Raw genomic sequence first — 16,460 nt, forward strand, 5'->3', positions numbered from 1 at the left:
GTTCCTCATTTATTACCTGTGTGTGTACAACAAATGCTTAACACTACCCTCTAATAAGCCTACTGCTCGACCACACTACCACAAAATAGAGCATTAGTATTATCTAATTTTGCCACTATCAACCCCTAGGGGAACCCTTGGACTCTGTGCACACTACCTCTCACTTTGAGATAGTATATACAGAGCCAACTTCCTACATTTGTGGCAGCGGTGGGATCTAAGACTTTGCATTTGCTAGACTACTTAGCCAATACCTGATCACACAACCAAATTCCAAAAATTGTCATTAGAAATAGATTTTTGCAATTTGACTATTTTTCTAAATTTTTAAAAGTCCTGCAAGGGCCTTGTGTAGGTCCCTTTTAGCATTTCTTTTAGAGTTAAAACGTTTTAAAATATTGGATTTAAGTTCTAGAAGTAGTTTTTTGATTCTTAAAAATTAATCCCAACTTCTATAGTGATAATGTCTAGCCCAGATGAGATGGTGGTGGAACTCAACCTCACCCCTTACCTGCATCTAGGGATGTCAGAGTTAAAGTCTCTTTGTGAGCTAAAAAGATAAAAACTGGGTCCAGTCCTACCAAAGTAAAGTTCCAGGAGCTTTTGGCAGAGTTCACAAGGGACCACCCCTCTGAGGGTACTCCTTCAGATGGGGAAGTTAGTGAACAGGAGGATGAATTCCCCCCTCCTGTCCTAACCAGGGAGAACAGGGTTCCTCAAACCCTGACTCCACAAATCATAGTCAGAGAGTCTGGTTCTTCCACAGGGGAGACCAGTACCTCTGGAAGCATTGAGGGCAGCCTCAATGAAGAGGACCTCCTGTTAGCCAGGATGGCCAAAAGATTGGCTTTGGAGAAGCAGCTCCTAGCCATAGAAAGGGAAAGACAAGAGATGGGTTTAACTCCCATCAATGGTGGTAGCAACATAAATAGGGTCAGAGAGAATACTGTCATCCTAAAAATCCCCAAAGGGATGGTAACTAAATATGAAGATGGTGATGACATCACCAAATGGTTCAGAAATTTTGAGAGGGCTTGTGCAACCAGAAAAGTAAGCAGATCTCACTCGGGTGTTCTCCTTTAGGAAATGTTCACTGGAAAGTGTAGGGATAGACTCCTCACACTCTCTGGTAAAGATGCAGAATCTTATGACCTCATGAAGGCTACCCAGATTGAGGGCTTTGGATTCTCAACTGAGGAGTACAGGATAAGGTTCAGGGGGGCTCAAAAATCTTCGAGCCAGACCTGGGTTAATTTTGTTGATGTCTCAGTCAAAACACTAGATGGTTGGATAACTGGCAGTGGTGTAAGTGATTATGATGAGCTGTATAACTTGTTTATGCAGGAACATCTGTTAAGTAATTGCTTCAATGATAAACTGCATCAGCATCTGGTAGACCTAGGTCCAATTTCTCTCCAGGAATTGGGAAAGAAGGCAGACCATTGGGTCAAGACTAGGGTGACCAAGACTTCCACAGGGGGTGACAAAAAGAAAGGGTTCACAAAGCCTCCCTAGGGGAAGAGTGGTGAGACATCCAAGGGCAAAAGTAAAGAGTCTTCTACAGGGCCCCAAAAACCTGCTCAGGAGGGTGGGCCCAGAGCCTCATCACAGTCCACAAATGGGTATAAGGGTGAAAACGTTGATCCCAAGAAGGCCTGGTGTCAAAACTGTAGTCAGCATGGACACCAAACTGGAGAAAAGGCCTGTCCAAAGAAAAGTCGCACAACAACAATTACTCTAGTTAGTACTGGACTAGCCAGTCTCCAGGTGGGATCAACAATGTGCCCAGAGCAAATCAGGGTTCACACTGATGCTACATTAGTCTCTGAGGGTGGGGTGGACTTAGCCACACTTGCTGCCTGGCCGCCTAACATGCAAAAATACAGGCAGCAGCTCTTAACCAATGGGACTAGAGTAGAAGCCCTGAGGGATATAGGTGCCAGTGTCACAATGATGACAGACAAACTGTTTTCCCCAGGACAGTACCTGGCTGGACAGACATATCCAGTCACTAATGCTAACAATCAAACTAAAGTCCATCCCATGGCAATGGTAACTTTAGAATGGGGAGGGGTGACTGGCCTGAAACAGGTGGTAGTCTCCTCTGCAATTCCAGTAGAATGTCTGCTAGGGAATGATCTGGAATCCTCAGCATGGGCTGAGGTAAAGCTCAAGGCCCATGCAGCCATGCTGGGTATCCCTGAACTGGTGTGTGTCAAGACTAGGGCATAGAGCAGGGCTCAGGGTGAAAAAGAAGTGTTGGAGTCTGAAATAATGGCCCAACCTTCCAAGAGAAAAGGAAAGAAGACTGGGGAACCAGCTTCAACACAGAAAAAGAAACAGAACCTCTTTTCCCAGGAAGATGTTCTATCCCCTGAGGGAACTGAGTCCATAGAGCTGGAGCCTTACCAGGTTGAGCTCTTAGGCCTAGGGGGGACCCTCAAGGGAACAGCTGTGTAAGGGGCAAGAAACTTGTCCGTTTCTTGGAGACCTAAGACAGCAAGCAGCTGAGCAAGAAAAGGGAACGGTCAGTGGACCCCACAGGGTCTTTTGGGAAGTTGGACTCCTTTACACTGAGGCAAACGATCCCAAATCTGGTGCCACTAGGAGAGTGGTAGTGCCTCAGGAGTTTAGGGAGTTCATTCTGACCTTAGCCCATGACATTCCCCTTGCTGGGCATTTGGGACAAACCAAGACTTGGGAGAGATTAATCAACCATTTCTATTGGCCCAATATGTCCCAGAGGGTAAAGGAGGTTTTCCCCCTCCTGTGTCACCTATCAAGCAAGTGGGAAGATAGGTGGCCATCCAAAGGCCCCCCTCATTCCACTTCCAGTGGTGGAGGTCCACTTTGAGAGAGTGGGAGTGGACATAGTGGGTCCACTGGAACCTCCCACAGCATCAGGGAACCAATACATTATGGTAGTAGTGGATCATGCTACCAGGTACCCTGAAGCAATTCCCCTAAGGCCCACTACTGCTCCTGCAGTAGCTAAAGCACTCATTGGTATTTTTACCAGAGTGGGATTTCCTAAGGTGGTGGTTTCTGACAGAGGTACCAACTTCATGTCAGCTTACCTAAAACACATGTGGAATGAGTGTGGGGTGACTTACAAATTCACCACACCATACCGTCCACAAACCGATGGTCTTGTGGAGAGATTTAATAAGACATTGAAGGGCATGATCATGGGGCTGCCTGAAAAAACTCAAAAGAAGATGGGATGTCCTCTTTCCATGCCTGCTTGTCGCCTACAGAGAGGTGCCATAGAAAGGAGTAGGGTTTTCCCTCTTTGAGCTTCTGTTTGGCCATCCTGTTAGGGGACCACTGGCACTTGTAAAAGGAGGCTGGGAGAGACCTCTCCATGAGCCTAAACAAGATGTGGTGGACTATGTACTAGGCCTATGTTCAAGGATGGAAGAGTACATGGAAATGGCAAGCATAAATCTTAAGGCCAGCCAACAACACCAGAAGATGTGATATGACCAAAAGGCTGCTATGGTTGAGTTTCAGCCAGGGCGAAAAGTCTGGGTTCTGGAGTCTGTGGCTCCCATGGCACTTCAGGACAAATGGAGTGGCCCTTACCCAGTGCTAGAGAAAAAGGGTCAAGTCACCTACCTGGGGGACCTGGGCACTAGCAGGACCCCCAAGAGGGTGATCCATGTTAACCCCCTTAAGCTCTATCATGACAGGGCAGATGTAAACCTGTTAATGGATACAGATGAGGACCAGGAAGCAGAGAGTGAACCTCTCTCTGATCTCCTCTCCACTGACTCTAAAGATGGCTCAGTAGATGGAGTGATCTATTCAGACACCCTCTCTGGCCAATAGCAGGCTGACTGCAGGCAAGTCCTCCAGCAGTTTGCTGAGCTCTTTCCCCTAACCCCTGGTCAGACACACCTGTGTACTCATGATGTGGACACAGGAGATAGTATGCCTGTCAAGAATAAATTATTCAGACGGTCTGACCATGTCCAAGAAAGCATCAAAGTGGAAGTCCACAAGATGCTGGAGTTGGGAGTGATTGAGCACTCTGACAGTCCCTGGGCTAGCCCAGTGGTCTTGGTTCCCAAACCTCCCACCAGAGATGGCTAAAAAGAGTTGAGGTTTTTGGGTGGACTACAGAGGGCTCAACTCTGTCACCAAGACAGATGCTCACCCCATTCCAAGGGCAGATGAGCTCATAGACAAATTAGGTGCAGCCAAATACTTAAGTACCTTTGACTTGACAGCAGGGTACTGGCAAATCAAAATGGCACCTGGAGCAAAAGAAAAAACAGCATTCTCTAGACCTGATGGGCACTATCAGTTCACTGTGATGTCCTTTGGCTTAAAGAATGTCCCTGCCACCTTCCAAAGGTTGGTGAATCAAGTCCTTGCTGGCTTGGAGTCCTTTAGTGCAGCTTATCTTGATGATATTGCTGTCTTTAGCTCCAACTGGCAGGATCACCTGGTCCACCTGAAGAAGGTTTTGTAGGCCCTGCAAGCAGCAGGCCTCTCTATCAAGGTATCTAAATGTCAGATAGGGCAGGGCACTGTGGTTTACTTGGGACACCTTGTAGGTGGAGGCCAAGTTCAGCCACTCCAACCCAAGAACCAGACTATTCTGGACTGGGTAGCTCCAAAAACCCAGACTCAAGTCAGGGCATTCCTTGGCTTGACTGGGTACCATAGGAGGTTTGTGAAGGGATATGGCTTGATAGTGACACCCCTCACAGAACTGACCTCTAAGAAAATGCCCAAGAACGTTAACTGGACTGTGGACTGTCAAAAGGCCTTTGACACCCTGAAGCAAGCTATGTGTACAGCACCAGTTTTGAAAGCTCCGGATTATTCTAGTGCAGACTGATGCCTCTGAGCATGGGATAGGAGCAGTCCTGTCCCAAACAAATGAAGATGGCCTTGACCAGCCTGTTGCTTTTATAAGCAGGAGGTTACTCCCCAGGGAGCAGCGTTGGAGTGCCATTGAGAGGGAGGCCTTTGCTGTGGTTTGGTCCCTGAAGAAGTTGAGACCATACCTTTTTGGTACTCACTTCACAGTTCAAACTGACCACAGACCTCTCAGATGGCTGATGCAAATGAAAGGAGAAAACCCTAAACTGTTGAGGTGGCCCATATCCCTACAGGGAATGGACTTTGTAGTGGAACACAGACCTGGGACTGCCCATGCCAATGCTGATGGCCTTTCCAGGTTCTTCCACTTAGAAAATGAAGACTCTCTTGGGAAAGGTTAGTCTCATCCTCTTTAGTTTGGGTGGGGGGGGGGTTGTGTAAGGAAATGCCTTCCTTGGCATGGTTACCCCAATACTTTGTGCCTTTTGCTGATGCCAGTTATGGTTGAAAGTGTGCTGGGACCCTGCTAACCAGGCCCCAGCACCAGTGTTCTTTCCCTAAACTGTACCTTTGTTCCCACAATTGGCACAACACTGGCACACAGATAAGTCCCTTGTAAATGGTAGCCCTGGTACCAACGGCCCTGAGGCCAGGGAAGGTCTCTAAGGGCTCCAGCATGTCTTATGCCACCCTGGGTACCCCTGACACATCACATGCACACTGCCTCACAGCTTGTGTGTGCTGGTGGGGAGAAAATGACTATGTTGACATGGTACTCCTCTCAAAGTGCCATTCCCACCTCTCACTGCCTGGGGCATAGGTAAGTCACCCCTCTAGCAGGCCGTACAGCCCTAAGGCAGGGTGCACTATACCACAGGTGAGGGCATATGCCCCTACAGTGTCTAAGCAAAATCTTAGACATTGTAAGTGCAGGGTAGCCATAAAGAGTATATGTTCTGGAGTCTGTCAATTATGAACTACACAGTTCCATAATGGCTACACTGAAATCTGTGAAGTTTGGTATCAAACCTCTCAGCACAATGAATGCACACTGATGCCGGTGTGGGATTTATTGTAAAATACACCCAGAGGGCATCTTAGAGATGGCGTCTGAAACACAGTCCGACTCCTAGTGCTAGGCTGACCAGTTTCTGCCAGCCTGCCACAACCAGACGAGTTTCTGGCCAAATGGGGTGAGTGCCTTTGTCACTCTGTGGCCAGGAACAAAGCCTGTACTTGGTGGAGGTGCTTCTTCTTACCTCCCCCTGCAGGAACTGTAACACCTGGCGGTGAGTCTCAAAGGCTCATGCCTTTTGTTACAGCACCCCAGGGCATCCCAGCTAGTGGAGATGCCCGCCCCTCCGGCCACTACCTGGCAAGACTGGAGGAGATAATGAGGAAAAGAAGGAGGAGTCACCCACCAGTCAGGACAGCCCCTAAGGTGCCCTGAGCTGAGGTGACCCCTGCCTTTAGAAATCCTCCATCTTGAGTTTGGAGGATTCCCCCAGTAGGAATAGGGATGTGGCCCCTCCCCTCAGGGAGGAGGCACAAAGAGGGTGTAGCCACCCTCAAGGACAGTAGCCATTGGCTACTGCCCCTCAGACCTAAACACCCCCCTAAATTTAGTATTTAGGGGCGACCCTAAACCCAGGAAATGAGATTCCTGCAACCTACAACAAGAAGAAGGACTGCTGACCTGAAAGCCCCGCAGAAATGACGGAGACAACAATTGACTTGACCCCAGCCCTACCGGCTTGTCTCCAGACTCAAAGAACCTGCACAGCGACGCATCCGACAGGGACCAGTGACCTCTGAGGATTCAGAGGACTGCCTTGAACCCGAAGGACCAAGAAACTCCAGAGAACAGCGGCACTGTTCAAAAGCTGCAACAACTTTGCAACAAAGAAACAACTTTCAAATAACTCTCTCTTCCTGCCGGAAGCGTGAGACTTCACACTCTGCATCCAACGCCCCCTGCTCGAGTTAAGGGGAACCAACACTTCAGAGAGGACTCCCAGGCGACTACGACGATGTGGGCACCCTGAGTCGACCTCCCTGCACCCCCACAGCAACACCTGCAGAGAGGATCCAAAGGCTCCCCCTGACCGCGACTGGCAGGTTACAAAGTAACCAATGTCTGGACCAAGCACTGCACCCCCAGGACCGAGAGTAACCACCTACCAGTGCAGGAGTGACCAGCAGGCGGCCCTCATCCTAGCCCAGTAGGTAGCTTGCCCAAGAAGCCCCCCTGTGCCCTGCAAACCCGATGCCTACTTTGCCTACTGCACCAGGCCGCCCCTGTGCCACTGAGGGTTTGCTTTATTGGCTTGTGTGTGTCACCCCTAGTGCTCTACAAAACCCCCTTGATCTGCTCCCTGGGGATGCAGGTACTTACCTGTAAGCAGACTAGGACCGGAGCACCCCTGTTCTTCATAGGCGCCTATGTGTTTTTTGCCCTCTTTTGACCTCTGCACCTGTCCGGCCCTGTATTGCTGGTGCTGTGGCTTTGGGGTTGCCTTGAACCCCCAGCGGTGGGCTGCCTATGCCCTGCAGACTGACTGTGTAAGTGTTTTATTTACCTGAGAAACCGAACCAAACTTACCTCCCCAGGAACTGTTGATTTTTGCAGTGTCCACTTTTAAAATAGCTTATTGCCATTTTAACCAAAACTGTGTGTACTACTGTTTTAAATCAAAGTTCTATACTTACCTGTGTGAAGTACCTTACATTTTATGTACTTACCTCAAATCTTGAATCTTGTGGTTCTAAAATACATTAAGAAAATATATTTTTCTATATAAAAACTATTGGCCTGAAGTTAAGTCTTTGAGTGTGTGTTCCTGATTTATTGCCTGTGTGTGTACAACAAATGCTTAACAGTACCCTCTGATAAGCCTACTGCTCTACCACACTACCACAAAATAAAGCATTAGTACTATCTAATTTTGCCACTATCAACCTCTAAGGGGCACCCTTGGACTCTGTGCACACTATCTCTCACTTTGAGATAGTATATACAGAGCCAACTTCCAAGAGAGATCTTTAGTTTTCTTTGGTACAAAGAAAAGAGGAGCCCCAGCAGATGATTTAGAGGGAACAATTAAGCCACTTTGCATGTTTTCTTTTATGTTTTCCTTAAGAACCTTCCTTTCTTGCTCTGATAAGGAATACATTCTTCCAAATGGAACCACCTCCCCAGGTATCACAGGAATAGTGCAGTCATACTCCAGATAAGGAGGCAAAATACGTCTTTGGTGTTTGAGGTTTCTGGAACACATCGGAGTAATCCTGGTAACATCTGGGTACTCCTTGAATCAGATTAATAGTATTGCTTGCATCAGTGGAAGAAAAAATTGAGCCTCTTTGAGACCAATAGGTCGGATTGCAATGTACTTGACAAAAGTGGGATGAAAGTGATATGGTCTTTGTTTCCCAATTGATATATGGATTTTGTTGTGTTAGCCAAGGAATACCCAGAATCATAGAATGGTTAGGGGAAGATATCAAGTCAAAAGCAACATATTCCTTATGTTTTCCAAATTGCAGGCAAAGAGTTGTAGTGGTATCCACCACTGGTCCTGAAATTAAGGGAGAGCCATCAACTGTTTGAACATGCTCAGGAACCTCTTTAGGTACACGAGGTATGCCTTTTTCCTGAGCCCAGTTCTCATCTAGGAACATTCCACTGCCTCCACAATCCAATAATTTGAATATTTGTTCTTCCTGCTTAGGACACTGTAGAATTACTGATAATATAAAGAGAGCTGTGGTACTTTCTCTGGAGGAGCAGATAGAAGGTATCTCAATGCCTCCCGTCCCCTTCCTTCTCCCAGGGGACAGGAGTTGGCGTTTCCCGAAGGTCTAATGGGACAGACTGGACACATTCAAATGAAATGTCCTGCACTGCCACAATAAATACACAAGCCTTTGCATCGTCTGTTTTCTCGCTGTACCTCTCAGATAATGGTCCACGAGCAACATCTATTTGCATAGGTTCATCATCTGTAGAAACTGTTTTTTCTGATCGATCCTCTTCAGGACGACATGCAGAGGGGTGCATAGACACAGGCTGGGATGGAAACCTGGACCTTTGTTTCTCCAATCTACTCTCTCGTAAACGGTACTCAGTATTAAGTTCCAGATCCATCAGTTCCTTCAATGATGATGCCTGGATGGAATGCACCAGTTCATCTTTTATTTCGTCTCGTAACCCTTGACGAAAGAGTGTCACCAAAGTACGTTCAACCCATGTGGTTTCAGCTGCTAGTTGTTTGAAACAAGTTATGTAAGTCAGGACATCCTGATTCCCTTGTATCTCGCATAACGCCTCTTCAGCAGCAGCTTCCAGTCCAGGTCGTTCAAACATTTGTTTAAAGGGTTGAAGAAAATCTGAATAGTTAGATAATAAGGAGTCATTCGTGGGTACCAAGGGAGTTGCCCAGGCTAGGGCTGGACCAGACAGGGAGCTTATCAAATAACCAAGCTTGGTCTTATCCTGGGTAAACTGAAAGGGTCGAAACGCAAAATATACTGTTAAGGAATCCAGAAATTCTTTTAACTTGTTTGGGTCTCCTGAATAACGTGGTGTTTAGGCAGAGATAGCAGGTACATCAGTGGATCGAGTCACAAGGGCCTGTCTTAGAGCAGTATTTTCAGTACGTAGTTGTTGTAATTCTTGTGCCTGTTGCTGTATGGTATGAAGCATCGACTATGCAGGTTGCACAACATCTTCTGGTGGACCTTCGATGGCTTCAGATCAACGCAGAAATTTTGGGCGTTGCAATCTGTCACGACTTGAGTGCTACTTACCACTATAATCAACCAGTCTCTGGGCACCACTTGGTTTCTTGCTTGTTCTGGATTGATTAAGGTAGGGGCGACCCTTTTCAGTAGCCATGGTTCTACTGATATTAAAAACACCAAGCAGGCCGTAACTTCCAAGAGTCCCAGAGGAAAAATCCCAATGTGGGAAAAACCTCAGAATCAAGGACTCCTGAAAAAAGCAGAACAAAAGCACAAAAAAGAACTGGAACAAGCTGCAGGCGGAAAAAGAATAGGAGAAATCCAAAATCACAGGATACGGGAGCGAGGAGCACAAACATGGAGGATGTGTTTGCAAAGCAAGGAACAGAAGACTAAATGTGCTTATATACTGACAAACAGGAAGTGACATGCAGGAAGTGACATACAGGAAGTATTGAAGACACCAACTTGGATTGGGAAAGACCACATTCAGGCGAATGGAAAAATAGCCAGTTATAGAAAGGTAGTGAGCAAAGCATGCAGGGAAAGGAACACAGACTCTTGGGAAGAAGAAACATGGCTAAGGCAAGGAAAAGAAAAAAAGAAGAAAAGAGGAAAACAGCAAAAACAGGTAAGCAACTTAAGAGGGTAAAGTGCAGTGCATCGTAAACAGTGCCCAAAGGGAAAGTTTAGCCAAAAGGTGGACTGAGGCAGAAACGGCCGTCGGAGATGCGGACCGCCGATCTGACCGCGGCCTGTAAGTGAGGCGCCGCCGGTCTTCGCGGCGTCACATCATTAGACCCATAATAATATCCAGCTGCAACATGACTAGATTGTGGGGCTTTAAGTTTTACCTTTGTTCACATTCTCTTTTTGTCCTTTTTCACAATGGTTAATTGTAGGAAGTTGGCTCTGTATATACTATCTCAAAGTGAGAGATAGTGTGCACAGAGTCCAAGGGTTCCCCTTAGAGGTTGATAGTGGCAAAATTAGACAATACTAATGCTCTATTTTGTGGTAGTGTGGTCGAGTAGTAGGCTTATCAGAGGGTGGTGTTAAGCATTTGTTGTACACACACAGGCACTAAATGAGAACACACACTCAATGACTTAACTCCAGGCCAATAGATTTTTATATAGAAATATAATCTTTTCTTAATTTAATTCAAGTAAATACATAAATTGTAAGGTACTTGGCATAGGTAAACAGTAATGTACACAGTTTAGGCAAAAATGGCAATAAGCTATTTTAAAAGTGGAAACTGCACAAATCAACAGTTCCTGGGGGAGGTAAGTAATGGTTAGTTTTTCAGGTAAGTAAAGCATTTACAAGTTCAGTCTCCTCGGCATAGGCAGCCCACCGTTGGGGGTTCAAGTCAACCCCAAACACCCAGCACCAGCAACACAGAGCCTGTCAGGTGCAGAGGTCAAAGTAGGGCCCAAATAGCATAGGCGCCTATGGAGACCAGGGGTCCTCCGGTTCCAGTCTGCTAGCAGGTAAGTACCTGCTTCCTCAGGGAGCAGACCAGGGGGATTTTGTAGAGCACTGGGGGGGTCACAAACAGGCATACAAAATACACCCTCAGCGGCACAGGGGCGGCCGGGTGCAGTGTGAAAAGTAGGTGTCGGGTTTTAGATTGAAATTAATGGAGAGACCCGGGGGTCACTCTGGCGATGCAGGCAGAGCACAAGGAGGCTTCTCGGGCCAGCCAATGACTGGGCAAAGTTGAGAGCTGCCTGCTGGTCACTCCTGCACCGGTAGTTGGTTTCTCTCAGGCCTGGGGGCTGCGGGTGCAGTGCTTCTCCCAGGCATCAGGTTCTTTGTTACCGGGCAAACGCAGTCAGGGGGAGCCTCTAGAATCTCTCTGCAGATGTCGCTGTGGGGGTGCAGGGAGGCCATCTCAAGGTGCCCACGTCGTTGTGGTCACCTGGGGGTCCTTTCTGCAGTGTTGGTTCTTCTGGACATGAGCCCAGTGCCTCGGGTGCAGAGTGTTGGGGACACACGCTTCCGGAGTGAGGCTGGAGTCCCTTTAGAGTTGGTTTTGTCTTGGTTGTTTAGACAGAGCCGCTGTCCACTGGAGTTTCTTGGTCCTTTGGTTACAGGGCAGTCCTCTGAGTCCTCAGAGGTTGCTGATCCTGCTGGATGCGTCGCTGTGCAGGTTCTTTGAGTCTGGAGACAGGCCGTCAGTTGTTGTCTCCGTCGTCTCTGCAGGGCTTTCAGGTCAGCAGTCCTTCTTCTTGTTTCAGGTCCTTAGAAATTGGAAGTCCTGGGTTCAGGGTCACCCATAAATACAGAATTTAGGGGTGTGTTTTAGGCTGGAGGGCGGTAGCCAATGGCTACTGTACCTGAGGGTGGCTATACCCTCCTTGTGCCTCCTCCCTTTGGGTAAGGGGACACATCCCTATTCCTATTGGCTAAATCCTACAAAATAAGATGGAGGATTTTCCAAGGAGGGGGTCACTTCAGCTCTGGCGACCTTAGGGGTGGACCTGGCTGAGGGAGTGACTCCTCCTTGTTTTTCCCATTATCTCCCTGGAATTGCAGCCAAAAGTGGGGGCATCTTCACTAGCTGGAGTTCCCTGGGGCATTGTAACACGAAGCCTGAGCCTTTGAGGCTCACTGCTAGATGTTACAGTTCCGTGTGAAGCACCTCCACCCAGTGCAGGCTTTGTTTCTGGCCTCAGAGAGCACAAAGGCTCTCACCCCAAGAGGTCAGAAACTCGACCCTCAGTGGCAGGCTGGCACAGACCAGTCAGTCCTGCACTGAAGGACTGGGTAAAATACAGGGGGCATCTCTAAGATGCCCTCTGTGAGCATTTTTTAATAAATCCAACACTGGCATCAGTGGGGATTTATTATTCTTAGAAGTTTGATACCAAACTTCCCAGTATTCAGTGTAGCCATTATGGAACTGAGGAGTTCATTTGACAAACTCCCAGACCATATACTTAATCTGGCCACACTGTACTTACAATGTCTAAGAATGGACTTAGACACTGTAGGGGCATATTGCTCATGCAGCTGTGCCCTCACCTGTGGTATAGTGCACCCTGCCTTAGGGCTTTAAGGCCTTCTAAAGGGGTGACTTACCTATGCCACAGGCAGTGTTCTGTGTGCATGGCACCCTGAAGCGGATGCCATGTCGACTTTGCCTTTTTCTCCCCACCAACACACACAATCTGCAATGGCAGTGTGCATGTGTTAGGTGAGGGGTCCCTTAGGGTGGCACAACACATGCTGCAGCCCTTAGGGACCTTCCCTGGTCACAGGGCCCTTGGTACCACTGGTACCTTTTACAAGGGACTTATCTGTGTGCCAGTGGTTTGCCAATTGTGGAAACAATGGTACATTTTTAGTGAAAGAACACTGGTGCTGGGGCCTGGTTGGAAGGGTCCCAGCACATTTCTCAGTCAAGTCAGCATCAATATCAGGCAAAAAGTGGATGGGGGGATATCTGCAACAAGGAGCAGTTTTCCTACATAAATGTACTTTTTTGTCTTTTGAGATTATTTTTGTTATAACCAATTTTATTATTATTTTTTAAATGCGTGCAGACACAACAGAGAAACAAAAGAAAGCACTTACATATCAGTGAGTACATGACAGTCTTGCTAAATAAATCAAGGCAATATGTTCCGCAGATGACAACCCGCCTCCCTTCTCCAACAGAGCATGATAACCTTATTTTCACACAGACAGCAAACTGTAAGCCCACCACTTCCCCAAATTTTCTCGTATTTGTAGGGACAGCCCCGTGCCTCGTAGATTGGCTTTTCCAGTTGAGAACACCAGTCCACTCCGGATCGCGACTTTGAGAGTGACGTACCGTCGAGGCCCTCTAGAGCTGAGCAATGTCTCTCTTACCCACTAGGCAGGTGACTCCCCTCAGCCTTCCCAACTCCTTCAAAAGGCCCAGCAGCGCCACCCTCACGTTCAATTCAATGGGGCGCGTTTGAAAGCAAGGATCAATATATCTGGGTAATGGCCCCCCTCCCCAAGCGTCCGAGAGCAGTTTCGCCTCAAGGGGGCTGTGATCTGGGAGAGGGAATCCGGATGGCAAGTGGGTCTGCAAGGCATGATGCATCTGAAGGAAGCAAAAAAACTGGGAGCCGACTAGGGCATAGTGTTCCCTCAGCTGCTGAAAGGACATCAGAGTATCACTGGTGCAGACATACCCCAGATATGTGATTTCAATGGTGTCCCATTGTCGAAAACCCTCCAACCGGGACACCTGCTGCCACCATGTTCCCTGCCACAGAGGCGTCAGCTTGGTGAGGCGTTGGTCCCAACCTGTCAGTCTTAGCGCCTCCAGCCAACACCGCACAGTCACCCCCGTTCAGTCAGGGGCCCCCTGCGGGAGCGAATCACCATACAACACTCCCAACAGGCCTTCAAAGCCAAGGAAACCCATCTCCAAGCGATAGGTCCAGATCATCCCATCCCCCTGTAAACCACTCATTGATTGTGATCAGTTGAGCCGCCAAGTAATAGACATAGAGCAGTGGTCTTCAAACTTTTTAATGCCGCGCCCCTCCAGTTGAAAAATAAAAATCATTGGGCCCCCCCTCAGAATTTTTCACAATTATTTTAGAAAGATGGCAATGTTTAAATATGTCTAAACATATTTAAACATTGCAGTTAAGTACTGTTACCTTTTTAAAACTGCAATAACATGCTTCTGCTTAAAACAAAGGCATGTTATCTGTATAATATTTCTTTTGACCAGAGTTTGGTGCCCCCCCTGGGATCACTTAAGTCCCCCTAAGGGGGCCCGCCCCCCAGTTTGAAGACCTCTACCATAGAGGCTTGGCACACACATTCCGCCCTCGTAGGGTGATGTGCGTGCCGACCAGAAGGCCACCTGGCCTGGGCTGTGTGCCCAATTGGAGTCTGACCTGATATCTGTTATCTGTCACCACACCGGGATCGCCCCTCTTGTGCAAGTGCTATCAGTGCTCCATTTCCTGCAACTGGCTCCTTCCAAGTGACAGTGGGCTTGGCAGCAAGAATGTCATAGCCAATGTTCCCAATAGTGCTGACCAGAGTGTTGTCTGCCCTGATTAAACACATGCGCAGCTATATCGTTTTCCCCCAGGTGGAGGATTTGGCCATAGTGAAGGCTGATTTCTATGCAATGGGACATATCCCCAACATTATTGGGGCAATTGATGGTACACATATTGCATTTCCCCCCCCCCCCCCGGAGAAATGTACAGGTGTTCCGAAATCGAAAGAGCTTTCACTCAGTGAATGTGCAGATAGTGTGCCTGGTGGATCAGTACATCTCCCATGTCAATGCAAAGTATCCTGGGTCTGTGCATAATGCCTTTATCCTGAGGAATAGCAGCATCCCATATGTGATGACTCAACTCCAGAGGCACCGGGTGTGGCCCTGGTTCCCAACCAGTGGATGTTGGGTTATGGGTATGATGTGGGCCCTAAGGGATAGAGTGTGGCTAACAGTTGTCCCTCGATATTTGCAGGTGACTGGTTACCCCAACCTCTCATGGCTACTGACCCCTGTGAGGAATGCCAGGACAAGGGCAGAGGAACATTACAATGAGGCACATGGGCAAACAAGAAGAATTATAGAGAGGACATTCGTCCTTCTGAAGGCTAGGTTTCATTGCCTCCCTCTCACAGGTAGTCCCCTGTGCTACTCCCCCAAGAAGGTCTGCCAGATCATCATGGCATGCTGTATGTTGCACAACCTTGTCTTATGTCGCCAGGTGCCTTTTCTGCAGGAGGATGAGGCTGGAGATGGCCGTGTGGCAGCAAGGACCCTGTGGACAGTGAAGATGAGGAGGCAGAGGATGAGGATGAGGGCAACAGAAGTGCAATAATGTGTCAATACTTCCAATGACACACAGGTAAGACAGTGTAACTTCACTTTTAATTGACAATTTTGTGTTTGACATGGTCACTGGAAGGCTGATTTTCCCACTTCGTTGCCCACTCACTCTACCCTTTGGCATCTCTATTTGCAGATATGTGTGCCCCACTATCACTCCTGGTGTGTTGACTGCAGCCAACTACAGGTCATTCCTATGTATACATTACTGTACAGTTGTATCGCAGTGTTTATACCTTGTTAAACGAATACATAGTTAAATCATTTGACATACTCCATACTTTTTTTTAAAAGGATGTTTATTTAAGTGCTAATAAGTAGAGGGGGATGTGTAGTGGGCTGGGTTGATGGTGGAGGAAAGTCCAGGATAAAGTCCAGTCTATGTGGATCACAGGTGCATTGTCCAAGGGGGCTTAGGAAGGGGAGCAATGGCAGTTCAAGGTGGACAGGGTGACAGGGTGGGACACAAGGGTGACATTCAGGAGAGTCTTATTTCCTGGCGGGGGTATTGGCAATAGTCTCTGGCTTCTGCCTGGATCGCAGGGTGGTTCTCCTTCTGCAGGGGGAGGGGTGCTGGTGGCCTATTGGTGCTGTGGCGGGGCCTCCTGTCCACTAGCGGCAGCGGAGGTGGAGGGCTGTTCATCGGTTTGGCTAGTGGTAGGGGCACGGTGTTGTGCCACTGTCTCCCTCATGGTGTTGGCCATGTCTGCCAGCACCCCTGCAATTGTGACCAGGGTGGTGTTTATGTCCTTCAAGTCCTCCCTGATCCCCAGGTACTGTCCCTCCTGCAGCCGCTGGTTCTCCTGCATTTTGTCCAGTATCTGGCCCATCACCTCCTGGAAATGGTGGTATGCTCCCAGGATCTTGGTGAGTGCCTCCTGGAGAGTCGGTTCCCTGGGCCTGTCCTCCCTCAGTCACACAGGAGTCCTCCCAGCTTCCCTGTTGTCCTGTGCCTCTGTCCCCTGAACTGTGTGCCCACTGCCACTGACCCCAGGTCCCTGATCATCCTGTGTTTGTGGGGTGGCCTGGGGTC

General features: G+C 48.3%; 1 protein-coding gene across 1 annotated transcript in view; it reads left to right on the forward strand.

The window, feature by feature from the left end:
- VWA3A (von Willebrand factor A domain containing 3A) overlaps window positions 1–16,460 on the forward strand; it is a 541,655-nt gene that overhangs the window by 27,687 nt on the left and 497,508 nt on the right. The gene's annotated exons all lie outside the window — the stretch shown is intronic.

The sequence above is a fragment of the Pleurodeles waltl genome, chromosome 10, assembly GCF_031143425.1.
Source record: "Pleurodeles waltl isolate 20211129_DDA chromosome 10, aPleWal1.hap1.20221129, whole genome shotgun sequence".
In the NCBI taxonomy this organism is placed as follows: Eukaryota; Metazoa; Chordata; class Amphibia; order Caudata; family Salamandridae; genus Pleurodeles; species Pleurodeles waltl.